At 47.7% G+C, this 13347-nt stretch overlaps 1 protein-coding gene across 7 annotated transcripts in view; it reads right to left on the bottom strand.

The window, feature by feature from the left end:
• Positions 1 to 13347, bottom strand: part of LOC139269514 (tyrosine-protein kinase JAK2-like) — a 375442-nt gene that overhangs the window by 129057 nt on the left and 233038 nt on the right. The window lies entirely within an intron of this gene.

Raw genomic sequence — 13347 nt, 5'->3', positions numbered from 1 at the left:
CTTACAACATTATTACTTCTTGAAAATCTAAGATCTATTAAGCATATATTGTTACTGAATTACAGTAACTAAGGGCAAATCACACTGCACATTACTAGTTCATGTGTCTACAAGGCACAAAGATATGGTGACACTGACTGAACCCTTGCTCCATACACGGACTGAACCCTTGTTCCAAACGCAAAATGTTGTCTAGAAATCTGGGGAAGGAGTGGAAGAGAACAGAGATTTACACATCTGCAGTCTAAAAAATGTTTATAAATAAAAAATATTTCTGTGCCTATATTTATATATTAAAATATTAAATCCTGAAACCTCTCTTCCTAAACTAGTTAAAAAAATTGACATCTTCTGACAACACAGTGTGGCACAGTACCAATGTTAGGTTCAGTATTAATACTCCTATCTGGGCTGGGTTGACAGATTTCATACAGAGCAGAATCCAGAGGAAAATGAAGTGTTATTGGAGGGAGGCAGAAGAAAACAAGACTTCACGGCCCTAGTATTGCCAAACAATCAAACCACAAACTGCACTGACAACAAACTACAGAGGTGGGCATCTGGTTCTCTCAGTTTGAGGAGGAAAGGGTTTTTTTTACTAAACAAAAGAGAAATTCTAATGAAATAAATAGGTTTCAAATTGCAGTGCACTTTTTCCTCCCTGTGCTTTGGTGAAAAGATTATTGACAAGAATTACCCTGCCTGCAGCCCCACCCCGCATAATAAAGAACCACAGCACTTCCCATGCTTTCATACAGCATAGTAGCAAAGTATCAGCTGGCATAAGTCCAGGAAGGACAGCGCCATTGTATAAAAGCTCTTCTCAGACATTGGGGGCCCAAGGCAGGCGTTGGGCCTCTTTATTTCCATCTGCAAACAGCCTAACACCTGCTTCAGGCGTGGGTAAAACACACCCCAAGTTTGTCCTTACCCAATATGCTGGGCAGCACACTTCCGGTCCAAAGGATGCAAGCACATCCAGCCTGCCATTTTTGGGCTTTAGGAGGCCGCGTAGCACCTGAAAAATGATTACGCAGCCGAATTTAACCCCACTGAGTTTTGAAGTTACCTTTATAGGGTCAAAATTGGCCAGGAGTTGCTCCATTTTTCTGGAGTATCCTAAAAATCCCCATTCTGCACATTCAATTTGCGCCAGTGTAAGTGAGTTAGTTAGGATTTTTTTTAGTTTAGTTTTTTTTTCCAAAAGGGGATGTTACCAGCAACCTACGCCCGTTTTGGCCATTTAGGTCACTTTGGACGCTAATAGTTGCTCCAAACTAACTTAGGCCAGCGTATGTGGCCACTTGTGGCTGCACAGAAAGCTCTGGTGGAGAGTTAAGAAATCAGCGCAGGTAGGTACATCTGAGACCATTTGGCCAGAGATAGGGGCGGGAAGGGAAGCGGAAAGGACCTTGCAAAGCACTAAACAAAGCACAACAACATTCAAGAAGCATAAAAACATTCAAGAAATAAAAAATAAAACTAAGCCCTACCCTCCTATCAAAACTCATCCCGGGAAGTCAGCGGGCTGGCCGTGCGGAAGGCCACTCGGCCGGGGATAAGTGCGGGACAACGGGGAGAGTACAGGCCGCATCTCTGGTGGGTGAGCCTAAGAAACGGGGTGGGCCAATTTTGAGCCCATAATGTTGAGAGGCAGCTTTTTGACACCACTATTGGTGCATATTAATGTAGCAAAGCAACCTTAACTTCAGCTCACAGTCTTTACTTCCCAGGCACAACAGTTGGAATTCTGCACTTGTTTTTTTTTTTAAATAGCGTGGTCTCGTGCATTGCTATTCTATGTTCCACATGCAGTCCCCTCAATTCTTCATGAACTGCGGTCAGTTCACCATCAATAACAACTCAAATCAGTAGCAATTTGAGCACCCATGCTTAAAGCAATGCCATCCTCCACCTAGCATCAGTGTAAGTGGGTACTGGAATTACTGACGACACTCATGAGTTGGCAGTGCATTTCAAATTAACATTTTTCCACATTGATGAAAAGACACATTGTTAAAAACCTTGAGAAGCAAACAGCTGGCAAGACTTCTGAATATTTTATATGATTTACTTATTCAAACATATACCTCTTCTAGTACTTTCAATGGAAAAATCTTCAAAAGCAGCATCTCTAATAATGGACAAGAACTTTGGTGAGATTTCATATATTTATTGACACACGTTAATGACCTGGAGTTGGCCAAGGGGGTGTATAATTTCAAAGTTTGCAAATGACAAAAAGTGATGTATTTTGCAAGAATGAGGAGAGGCAACATAAACTAAACGGTACAATTTTAAAGGGGGTGCAAGAATAGAGACACCTGGGAGTTCACACACACAAATCCTTGAAGGTGGCAAGACAAGTTGTGTGTAATGTATTTGCTTCATGGGTTCTTTGCTTAAGAATTCACAGCAACACATTGCTATTAAGAACTAGTTGGTTTATTAAGAAAGGTTTAACAATACCAGTTCATCCACTTGGCTCACAACTGCATACCACATCGTGGATGACCGAGACCCAACTGACCGGGGTTTTATTGAGTCTTGTGAACATCACGTGACTGGCTAAGTCACTCACAGTGCAACAGCTCTACAAACCAATGAGCATCCTCACAGGTGCATACATTGCATTGAGGAAGCTATTAAAAAGCATACAGGATTCTTGGCTCTATAAATAGAGGTGCAGAGTACAAAACAATAATCTGCATTCATACAGCACCTTTATCATAGTAAAATGTCCCACGGCGCTTCACAGGAGTGTTAGAAAACAAAATTTGACAGCAAGGATGTTAAGCTAAACCTTTATAAATCACTGGTAGAGCCTCAGCTGGGATACTGTGTCCAATTGTGAGCACCACTCTTTAGGAAGGATATCAAGGCTTATAGAGAGTACAAAGGGACTTGGATATATACTTGAAAAGAAAAAACTTACAGGGCTACTGGGAAAGAGCCGGGGTATGGGACCAATTGGATAGCTCTTTCACTGTGCTGGTACAAGCATGATAAGTTGAATAGCCTTTTTCTACACTTAATGACTATGATTTTATGATTGTATGCTGGAAGTATGAAAGAAAGTATGTCATTAATTGTAAACCGAACCTTACAGGGTTCAAAATAATTGGTGCAGTGGAGCTGTTTCCTCTTCAAAAGAGTTGTGCTTCCAAAATAAGCACTTTTAGATGAGAGTCACTCATGCAAGAAAAGTTAATGCATTTGCTCAAATCAACCCAACTGCAGAAAGTTGCTGGTTACGATTCATCGACTGTAAAACAATTTGCGATTTCAGACCATTTTACTTTGAGGCGTGAATTGGAGATCCTGTCGAGAAGATCCCACTTTGCTTAGTCAAATTATTTTAAGTATCAGTGAAATCTCAATCCTCAAAACCTCGATTTAAACCTAACACGGCCAGCAAGAGAGCAGGTTGGGGTGGACACCCAATTTACACCCCGGCTGATCTTATGCTCCAGTAACTTCAATTATACATAAAATCGGGCGTGGTGTAAATCGGGCGTTTGACCCGAACCCGCCCCATTCTCATCGGGCGGGTTAGGTTAGGTCATTGGACAGGTTAGATGCAGGAAGAATGTTCCCGATGTTGGGGAAGTCCAGAAACAGGGGTCACAGTCTAAGGAAGGGGTAAGCCATTTAGGACCGAGATGAGGAGAAACTTCTTCACTCAGAGAGTTGTGAAACTGTGGAATTCTCTACCACAGAAGGTTGTTGAGGCTAGTTCGTTAGATATATTCAAAAGGGAGTTAGATGTGGCCCTTATGGCTAAAGGGATCAAGGGGCATTGAGAGAAAGCAGGAATGGGCTACGAAAGTTGCATGATCAGCCATGATCATATTGAATGATGGTGCAGGCTCGAAGGGCCGAATGGCCTACTCCTGCACCTATTTTCTATGTTTCTATGTTTCTAAATCGGGGTTTGTTGTAGGGCGCTTCTGAAGGCAAAGGCATCTGCAGAGTATGTGTATATATTTATGTATAAAATGGCTGCCAGAGATTCTGCAAAGCATCGGGGAACTCGACCACATTCCGAGGTAACAGATACAACTGTGTTTTTCCACACAGGCATGCACAATTAAGCCCTAATCAGCACTTTCCGAAGCCCGGACCAGATTTCTCTCTCTAATGATACATAATGGGACTCCTGTAACAGGGTTAAGATAAGAAGTCCTAAGAACACACCAGACTGGAGGACAATAGATAAGGGTGGGCCTGACCATATCACGAGACCATGAGAAATTCTTAGCAAAAACAGCCCCCTTGATGCTTAGGGGTCAATTCCATTGGCCCAAAAGAAACCTGTATGTAATCTATAATCGTTGTGATTGGATTGTGTCCAGCCGAGATGGATTGAGTAATTGTAGCCAAGTGTTGTAAAACGTATAAGTATCGATGAATTTCTTTGTTCAGCGGAGAGTAGTGACTGGTGTAACCCAGAGGCTTTCTCCCCGCCGGCGTAATAAAGGTCGTTTTGATGTTGGAACCGACCCAGAGTGTCGAGTGATTCTTCCTGGGAAACATTCGCGCTAACATGGTTAAACGTAATGATCTACCAACTGTCTCCTTAAACCCATCTCTCCTCCCTCTCCGGCTCGCCTCCAACACTGCACTACAACATACATCTTCTGAAAATACTTATTTCAAAGCTCTGCTGTTACCCCATTAGTATTTTTTGTAGAATGTCATTTTTAAACAAAGCAGAAGAAATTCAGCAAAAACAGAGAGTAAATGGGAGTCATAATTTCAAGTCGTTCTTTATTTATTTACTTTGTAAGTGTACTGGAATTACATGGGGTTCAGCAATAAAGATTTTGGGGTTAAAATTCAGTTACAACCCTTTTGGGGGCGGTAACTGAGGTGAGGCGGGACTTCCTGCGCCCGGCACCAAAATCGCGCCCTGGCTGCAAAATTCCGGTTACCGTCCCGCACAGGAAGTGGAGCGCAATGTCGCGCGCTTCACTTCCCTTTGACCAGGTTCAGGAGCGCTACGCAGTCTCTCCCAGCAGCGCTGATGCGTTTCAGCGCCCTTCCCTTCCGTTAAAGGGGAGGGAGCCTCTATAGCCTCTAGGCAGGCAATATAGAGGCTATTCAGCCCGTCGAGCCTTTTCCAGCATTTAATTAGATCATGGCTGATCTGTATCTTAACTCCATTTACCCGCCTTGGTTCCACGTCCCTTAATACCCTTGCCTAACAAATATCTATCGATCTCAGTTTTGAAGTTTTCAATTGAACCCCCAGGCTCAACAGCTTTTTGGGAGAGTTTTTTTGCAGATTTCTAACTTTATGTGAAGAACTGCTTCCTGACATCACTCTTGAATGACCGACAAGACAGCTTTCATCTGGTGTGACTCAGATAAAGAGCTGGGAGCAGGGGATCAGATCTATGCTGATCTCTCACACGTCAAAAATTACTGTGCCTTTCTCCAAATTAAAACCTTGAAAATGTGATTGTTAAATGTTTATGCAGCTCAGGTTCACTTAGAATGTTATGTTCAAGACATGGAAATTACAATTTTTGGTTCTTTCTCTTGCAGTTCAATGTCTACATTGTACTTTTGTTTAAATGGTTTCGTCTTTGTTTTGACCTTTAGCTTTCTTAGATGTCCTACGCGAAGCTTTTTGTAGTTTTTCAGTATATCACCACAGCAAGCCACAAACTCTGACTCAGAGGCGAGAGTGCTACACACTGAGCCACTGCTGACATCATAACAGTGTGTGATACTGGAAGGTGGTAGGGTATGGTCTTGATTATATTGTGTTGCCTACATGGTAGTGCCAGTAATTGCATCAGAGACAGTGGATTCCCATTCAGGAGCGTGGGGTAGGTATTTACTACAGCTTGGATTGATGTGCCTCCAGGGGATATTAGTAGAGGACTGGGGTTTAGTGCTTAGCATGGGAAAGGGATAAGGGCAGAAAACAACAATAAGGGACGCAAGAGGGAGAGGAGAACATGATACACTGTCACTATGGGTTCGATTCTAACCCCCTCCCTCCTCTCCTCATGGAAACTGGGCCGCTGGAGGCAGATAAGTAACTTACCCCCTCTTCGTTCGCGCTGTTAACCATCTCTTTTGAGCAGACAAGCAGGACAAATTCAGAAAGGCAGCGGGGTCCTCTTTAAGCTCAAGGTCTGACATATCGGGACCCGATCTGCAGTTTTAGTTGGAGGCCTCCCCGCCCCTCTCCTCACCATTCGTCTGGGGCCCCTCCTGCCATCGAGCACCCGCTCCCGGCCAACCAGTCAGCTAATGGATCCGGCCAGGTCACCGAGAAGATTTATGGTATGTGGCCCGGCCGATCCACGTCCCCAGGCTCGCCAGGTTTACTGCCCCCACCCCCATGCCCCTTTAAAATCAGGGCCAATATGTGCCTCGCTTTCTCAAATGAAACATAAAGGGCCCCGACTTTGGTGGACATACCGCCCGCAGAACGTCCGCATACCGCCGAAAATAAGCAAGTTTGGTGGAAAAACAGCTGCATGCCACCGACATACCGCTCGGAGGGAAGGAGGGAAGTGAGGGGAGGGTGGGGGGGGGGGGGGGGGTTGAGTGGTGGCAAGGGGGGGGGGGGTCAGCCCGAGGCGGGGAGAAGTCGACGTCCAGGTGGGGGCGAGGTCGGTACTGACCCGAGGCGGAGGAGAGGTCAGCGAGGGAGAGGTCAGCGGGGGAGAGGTCAGCGGTGGCCCGAGGCGGGGGACCCCAAGATGGGGGAAGAGATCGGCAGCGGCCTGAGCCGGGGGAGAGGTCAGCGGAGGCCCGAGGCGAGGGAGAGATCGGTGATGGCCCGAGGCGGGGGAGAGGTCAGCGGGGGCTTGAGGCGGGGAAGAGGTCAGCGGGGGCCCGAGGCGGGGGAGAGGTCAGTGGGGGCCCGAGGCGGGGGAGAGGTCAGCGGGGGCCCGAGGCGGGGGAGAGGTCAGCGGGGGCCCGAGGTGGGGGAGAGGTCAGCGGGGGCCCGAGGCGGGGGAGAGGTCAGCGGGGGCCCGAGGCGGGGGAGAGGTCAGCGGGGGCCCGAGGCGAGGGAGAGGTCAGCGGGGGCCCGAGGCGGGGGAGAGGTCAGCGGGGGCCCGAGGCGGGGGAGAGGTCAGCGGGGGCCCGAGGCGGGGGAGAGGTCAGCGGGGGCCCGAGGCGGGGGAGAGGTCAGCGGGGGCCCGAGGCGAGGGAGAGGTCAGCGGGGGCCCGAGGCGGGGGAGAGGTCAGCGGGGGCCCGAGGCGGGGGAAGAGGTCAGCGGGGGCTTGAGGCGGGGGAGAGTTCGGTGATGGCCCGAGGCGGGGGTTCCGGATTCCGCAAATTTTTCCGGATTCCGGACAACCCCGCCACGGATTGTCCCGGTGTCCAGATTCCAGAACTCCGGATTCTCGCACCGTACCTGTAACAGAATGGATAGCAAACTGGCTACAGAGCAGGGGTTAAAGGCAGTTACTCTGACTGGCAGAAGGTGGGAAATGGTGTTCTGCAAGATCGGTGCTAAGACCTCTGTTGTTCGCTGTTTACATAAATGATCTGGGCTTGGGAAACGGAAGTACAATATCAAAATTTGCGGACTACCCCAAATTGGTGGGATATAGTTAATACTGAGGAAGACTGCGACAAAATTTAAGAAGACATTAAGAAACTAACAGAATCAGTGTATGAATGGCAAATTAATTTCAATTTAGATAAGTGCAAGGCGGTGCATTTTGTCAGGAGGAATAAGGACAGTCCCTTGGTGTCGAGGATGACTTGCTGCCACACTAAAATGAGTTCTAAGGTGACTGATGCCACGTCCCGAACTTCATTTTAAAGAGTGTAAGATGTATTTTTCAAGGCGCACACATGCGAGTCTAAATGGGGTAGAGGTGTAAAGTGATCTGGAGGCACAAACTCACAAATCATTAAAAATAGCAACGCTGGTTAATAAAGCCATAGAAAATGCACACGAAGCACTGAGGTTCATTTCAAGAGGAATAGAATTCAAAAGCAGAAAAGTTATGATTAACTTATACAGGTGCAGCGTTGAGAATCCGGAACCCTCGGGACTGAGACCATTCTGGATCCAGACTTTTCTGTACTTTCAATTGTCTTTCTGACGTCATAAATCCAGAAACACCCGAGCCCAGGTTCAGATATTTCTGGATTTCGGAACGTCAGAAAGATGGGGGGTGGGGCGGGCCCGCCGAGGTGGAGCTGTTTGGGCGGGCCCGCCGAGGTGGAGCTGTTTGGGCGGGCCCGCCGAGGTGGAGCTGTTTGGGCGGGCCCGCCGAGGTGGAGCTGTTTGGGCGGGCTGGTGCCGAGGCCCCGAGCTAAGGGCAGCGGCGGCAAGCGGGGCGGGGTGAGGACCGAGGTCAGCAGGTCCCGATTCCGGAACATTTTACGGATTCCGGGCGACCCTGCCACCGATCGGTCCGGAGTCCAGATTCCGGAACATTCTGGATTTTCAACGCTGCACCTGTACACAACCTTGGTTAGACCACATTTGGAGTATTGTCTCCAAATTACAAAAATGGATAGAAAAGTACTGAAGAAAGGGTAAAACAGATTTACAAGGATGTGATACCAACACGGAGAGGGTACAACTATCAGGAAAGCCATAAAAAAACAACCTAGTTGGCCGTCCCAGACTCCCCTTGCAGGATAAATGAACGCCTCATGACTCTTCGGATCACCCTAGCTGGAACCAGTGTGCAACACTGGAAGCTACAGACGAGACCAAAGAGGCGTTCTATGCCAGCCAGGAACAATCCCTATCCTAAGTACCAACGGACGGCAAGCTAATCCTCCTGGGTGACTTTAACGCCCGAGTTGGAAAGGACACAGATCTCTGGGGAGGTGTGAAATCCAACTACAATGGTACCCGCCTCCTGATGAAATGCTTAGAACATAGCCACGTCAAAAAGACAACTGTAAAGGCTTCATGGCAGCACCCTCGCTCCAAGCACTGGCATCTGCTAGACTCTGTCATCGTGCGAGTGAAGGACCGCAAGGATGTGCACATCACCATGACAGGAGCGGACGATTGCTGGATGGACCACTGCCTAATCCTCTCCATCATCATCACAGGCAGTCCCTCGAAATGAGGATGACTGGCTTCCACGCCAAAAAAGGATGAGTTCACAGGTGTTTCAATGAAGGACCTAATATTCTAGGTGCTGAACTACCATCAACGTAGCCCCAAAACAGCGACAGCAACAGAAACAATGCCACAGGAAAATCAATGCTGGAGCACTCCAAGACCCTGCTAAGAAAGCACTATTCAGCCAGCGGTTCACTACCAACCTGTCGACTCCCAGTGATCCAGAGACGCAGAGTGTCCATAGTGCCTGGTCAACTCTCAAGGCCTCCATAATTAGCACCTGTAAAGAGACGCTCGGTCACTCGACCAGGAAACACCAAGACTGGTTTGACAAGATTGACCAAGAGATTCAGGAGCTAATAAGCCGCAAGCACAAGGCATTCTTGGACTGGAAACAGCAACACAACTCGAGAGCAAGAATGCAGCTCTACATACATCTGAAGGCAGAGGTCCAACAGAAATCTCACGACCTAAAGAACAGATGGTGGGTGGAGAAAGCAGAGGAGATCCAGCAACTAGCCGACAACCACATGACATGCGTGGATTCTTCTGCACAGTCAAGACCATCTACGGTGCAAGCACCCGAGGTCCTACCCCATTGCTGGCCAAGAACGGAGAGGTAATCATCAAGGACAGAGAGGCAGTCAATGCCCGCTGGAAGGAGCACGTCGAAGACCTCCTCAACCGAGACTCTGTCTTCGATGTGAGTGTCCTCAACTCCATCCCGTAGCATGAAGTAGAAAAGCACAACCTCAGCCAAGCATGAAGTAGAAAAGGCCATCCGACAACTGAAAAACAACAAGGCCCCAGGAGCAGATAAAATCCCCGCCGAAGCACTAAAACATGGCGGAGAAACACTTTTGGTGCAAATACACAATCTCACTTCTCTCATCTGGAAGGAGGAGAGCATGCCAGGGGATCTGAGAGATGCCATAATCGTGACCATCTTCAAGAAAGGTGACAAGTCCGACTGCAGTAATTACAGAGGAGTTTCCCTACTATCTGCCAGGGAAAGTCATCGCAAGAATCCTCAATCCCCTTCTCCCAGTGGCTGAAGAACTCCTCCCAGAGTCGCAATGTGGATTCCGCCCACTAAGGGGCACAATGGACATGATCCTCACCGCGCAGCAAATCCAAGAGAAATGCAGGGAACAGCACCAACCTCTTTACATGGCCTCCTTTGCCCTCACAAAGACCTTCGACACTGTCAACCATGCGGGATTATGAAGCGCCCTTCTCAAATTCGGATACCCCCAAAAGTTTGTCACCATCCTTTGCCTGCTTCACGATGACATGCAAGCCGTGATCCTGACCAATGGATCCACCACAGGCCCAATTCACGTTCGGACCGGGGTCAAGCAGGGCTGTGTCATTGCACTAATGCTCTTCGTGATCTTCCTTGCTGCAATGCTCCATCTCGCCCTCAGTAAGCTCCCCGCTGGAGCTAATCTACAGAACAAACTGGAAACTATTCAACCTCCGTCGCCTCCAGGCTAGATCCAAAGTTGTCCCATCCTCTGTCATTGAATTACAGTACACGGACGAAGCCGAACTCCAAGCCATCGTCAACACCTTTAACGTAGCGTACAAGGCCATGGGTCTTATGCTAAACATCCGTAAGACAAAGGTGCTCTACCAACCTGCCCCCCGCCATGCAGCACTGCTCCCCGATTATCAAAGACCACGACAAGGCCATGGAAAACGTGGACCATTTTCCATACTTTGGGAGCCGATTGTCAACAAGGACAGACCTCGATGACTAAGTCCAACACTGCCTTCAGTGTGCCATGTGCATCCTTTGGTTACCTGAGGAAGAGAGTATGTGAAGACAAGGAACTCAAACCCGGCACCATCCTCATGGTCTACAGAGCAGTAATGATTCCCGCCCTCCTATATGCCTCAGAGACATGGACTATGTATAACAGGCACATCAAAGCACTGGAAAAGTACCACCAACAGTGCCTCCGCAAGATCCTGCAAATCCATTGGTAGAATAGATGCACCAATGTCAGTGTTCTCGCTCAGGGCAACATCCCCAGCATCAAAGCACTGACGACCACGCTTGATCAGCTCCGCTGGACGGGCCACATCGTCCGCATGCCTGACACGAGACTCCCAAAACAAGCACTCTACTTGGAGCTCCGACACAGCAAGCATGTCCCAGGAGGGCAGAGGAAACACTTCAAGGTCATCCTCAAAACTTCCTTGAAAAAGTGCAACATCGTCACCGACACCTCGGAATCCCTGGCCCAAGACCGCACAAAGTGGAGGAAAAACATCCGGGAGGGCGCTGAACACCTCGAGTCTCTTCGCTGAGTGCAAGCTGAAACCAAATGTAAACAGTGGACGGAGTGCACGGCAACCCAAGCATCCGGCCCACCCGGTCGTTCATCCAACATCTGTCCCACCTGTGACAGAGACTGTAGTCCCGCATAGGACTCATTAGTCACATGAGAACCCATTTTTAGCGTGGAAGCAAGTCACCCTCGACCCCGAGGGACTAAGAGAATCAGGAAAGACTGAATAAGCGGAGGCTCTTTTTGCTAAAAAAAAAGAGTGAGAGGTGACCTGATAATGTATTTCAAATTATGAAGGGATTCGATAAGATGGACATCGAGAAGGTGTTTCCACTTGTGGGGGAGTCAAAAACTAGGGTCCCTGAATATAAACTAGTCACTAATAAATCCAATAAGGAATTCAAGAGAAACATTTTTATACTCAGAGTAGTGAGAATGTGGAACTTGCTACCATGTGAAGTGGTTGAGGCGATTAGCATTTAAGGGGAAGCTAGATAAGTGCATGAGGAAGAAAGGAATAGGAGGATAAGTTGATAGATGATGATTGAAGGCAGCTCATGTGGAGCATAAACACCAACATGGACCTGGAGAGCCGACTGGGTGGTTTCTGTGATGTACAATTCTATGCAAACTTTTCCGGGCTGGGGGGCGGTGGGGTGACAAGTTTGGGTGTGAGTAATCACCCACACCAGGAACTTCCGTTTGAGACTGAAATAAACCGAATGCTGCAGCTCGTAAATATCTGTTGAAATACTCTCAGAGATCATATGAATGACCTGAATCTGTGCAACCTTCTTGGCTATAGTAATGATGAGTGACATTTATGTAACTCTTCACATGGACACATCCAACTTAATCATTTAACTCCCCTTGTGACATAACCAATACATTTTACTAGATTTTTATCGTATCAAACAGCCATGCCTCAATCACCTATCTTCATTCTTTTGCGGGTTTTCAACTTTTCTGGTTCTATATTTAATTTAATCTCATCACTATATTCATACCATAACAGGAAGTTCAATAACCTCTGTTGTTTTGGTTGAGGAACATTAAGAGAGTCGTGAGCAAAATCGACATCAAGTAATCAGAAAAATACTCAACATTTCAGTCAGTGGCAGTTCCTAGTGTATACATTAGAAGGTCAAATATCCTGCCTTCTGGGGAGCTGCCATGACTGATAGGACAGCTTCTTCGAGTACTACAGCACCCTGAAGTACTCGGCATTCGAACCCGCTGCTGTTCAAGAGCGGGACTGCTTTTGTCAACAAAACAATGAACTGCATGCAACTGTTATGTTGACCTATGGTGCTATGCCGACCCCTAATCTTATCGTAAGATATTTATTTTCATACAAATGCAACACAGAGAGGAGACTCCACGATGCATTCTGTTATGTCTTTAATTCTCTTATGAATGACTCCACGAGGTCTAATATTGTACTTGAGCTGTTGTGACCGTAGTCCCATTTATTGTAACTCCAGAGTGAGGCACAAGCATGGTGGGCAGTCTTTTATACTGGGCCCTGCACAACTATGCAGGTGACCCTCAGCTCTCCCACCACAGTGCCCTCTGGTGGCACACCTTATGTGATTATATAGTTAGCATACATGACGTCACTTCCCCCCAAGCCTTTAATGCAAATTGACTCGTACATTGATGGTGATCTGGGCTTTGCTCTTCCTGGTTGACCATTGGAGGGTCACTTCTAGCTTGGGTAGGTTGGTAGTGAGATTTGTTGCCAGTGGAGGTCCCCGTGGTTTCTGATTGAGAGTCCATGTCTACTCCATTCTCCACCCCACCACCTACACCCCGCCCCCCCACCCCACCAGAGATCATGCTAATGGCCCATTACATGCAAGGGGCATTCAAGTTCATCACATGGGTTTTACATTTACATCTTGGAACATTTGTTGGGTGGATTACAGTTGCGTTTCTTTTTGTGTGGTACATTTACATGATCAGTACAGGTATATCAGTAT

This window comes from Pristiophorus japonicus, chromosome 1 (assembly GCF_044704955.1).
Source record: "Pristiophorus japonicus isolate sPriJap1 chromosome 1, sPriJap1.hap1, whole genome shotgun sequence".
Taxonomy (NCBI): Eukaryota; Metazoa; Chordata; class Chondrichthyes; family Pristiophoridae; genus Pristiophorus; species Pristiophorus japonicus.
Note: the sequence above shows the minus strand (reverse complement) of the source record. Positions and strands in the feature narration are given on the sequence as shown.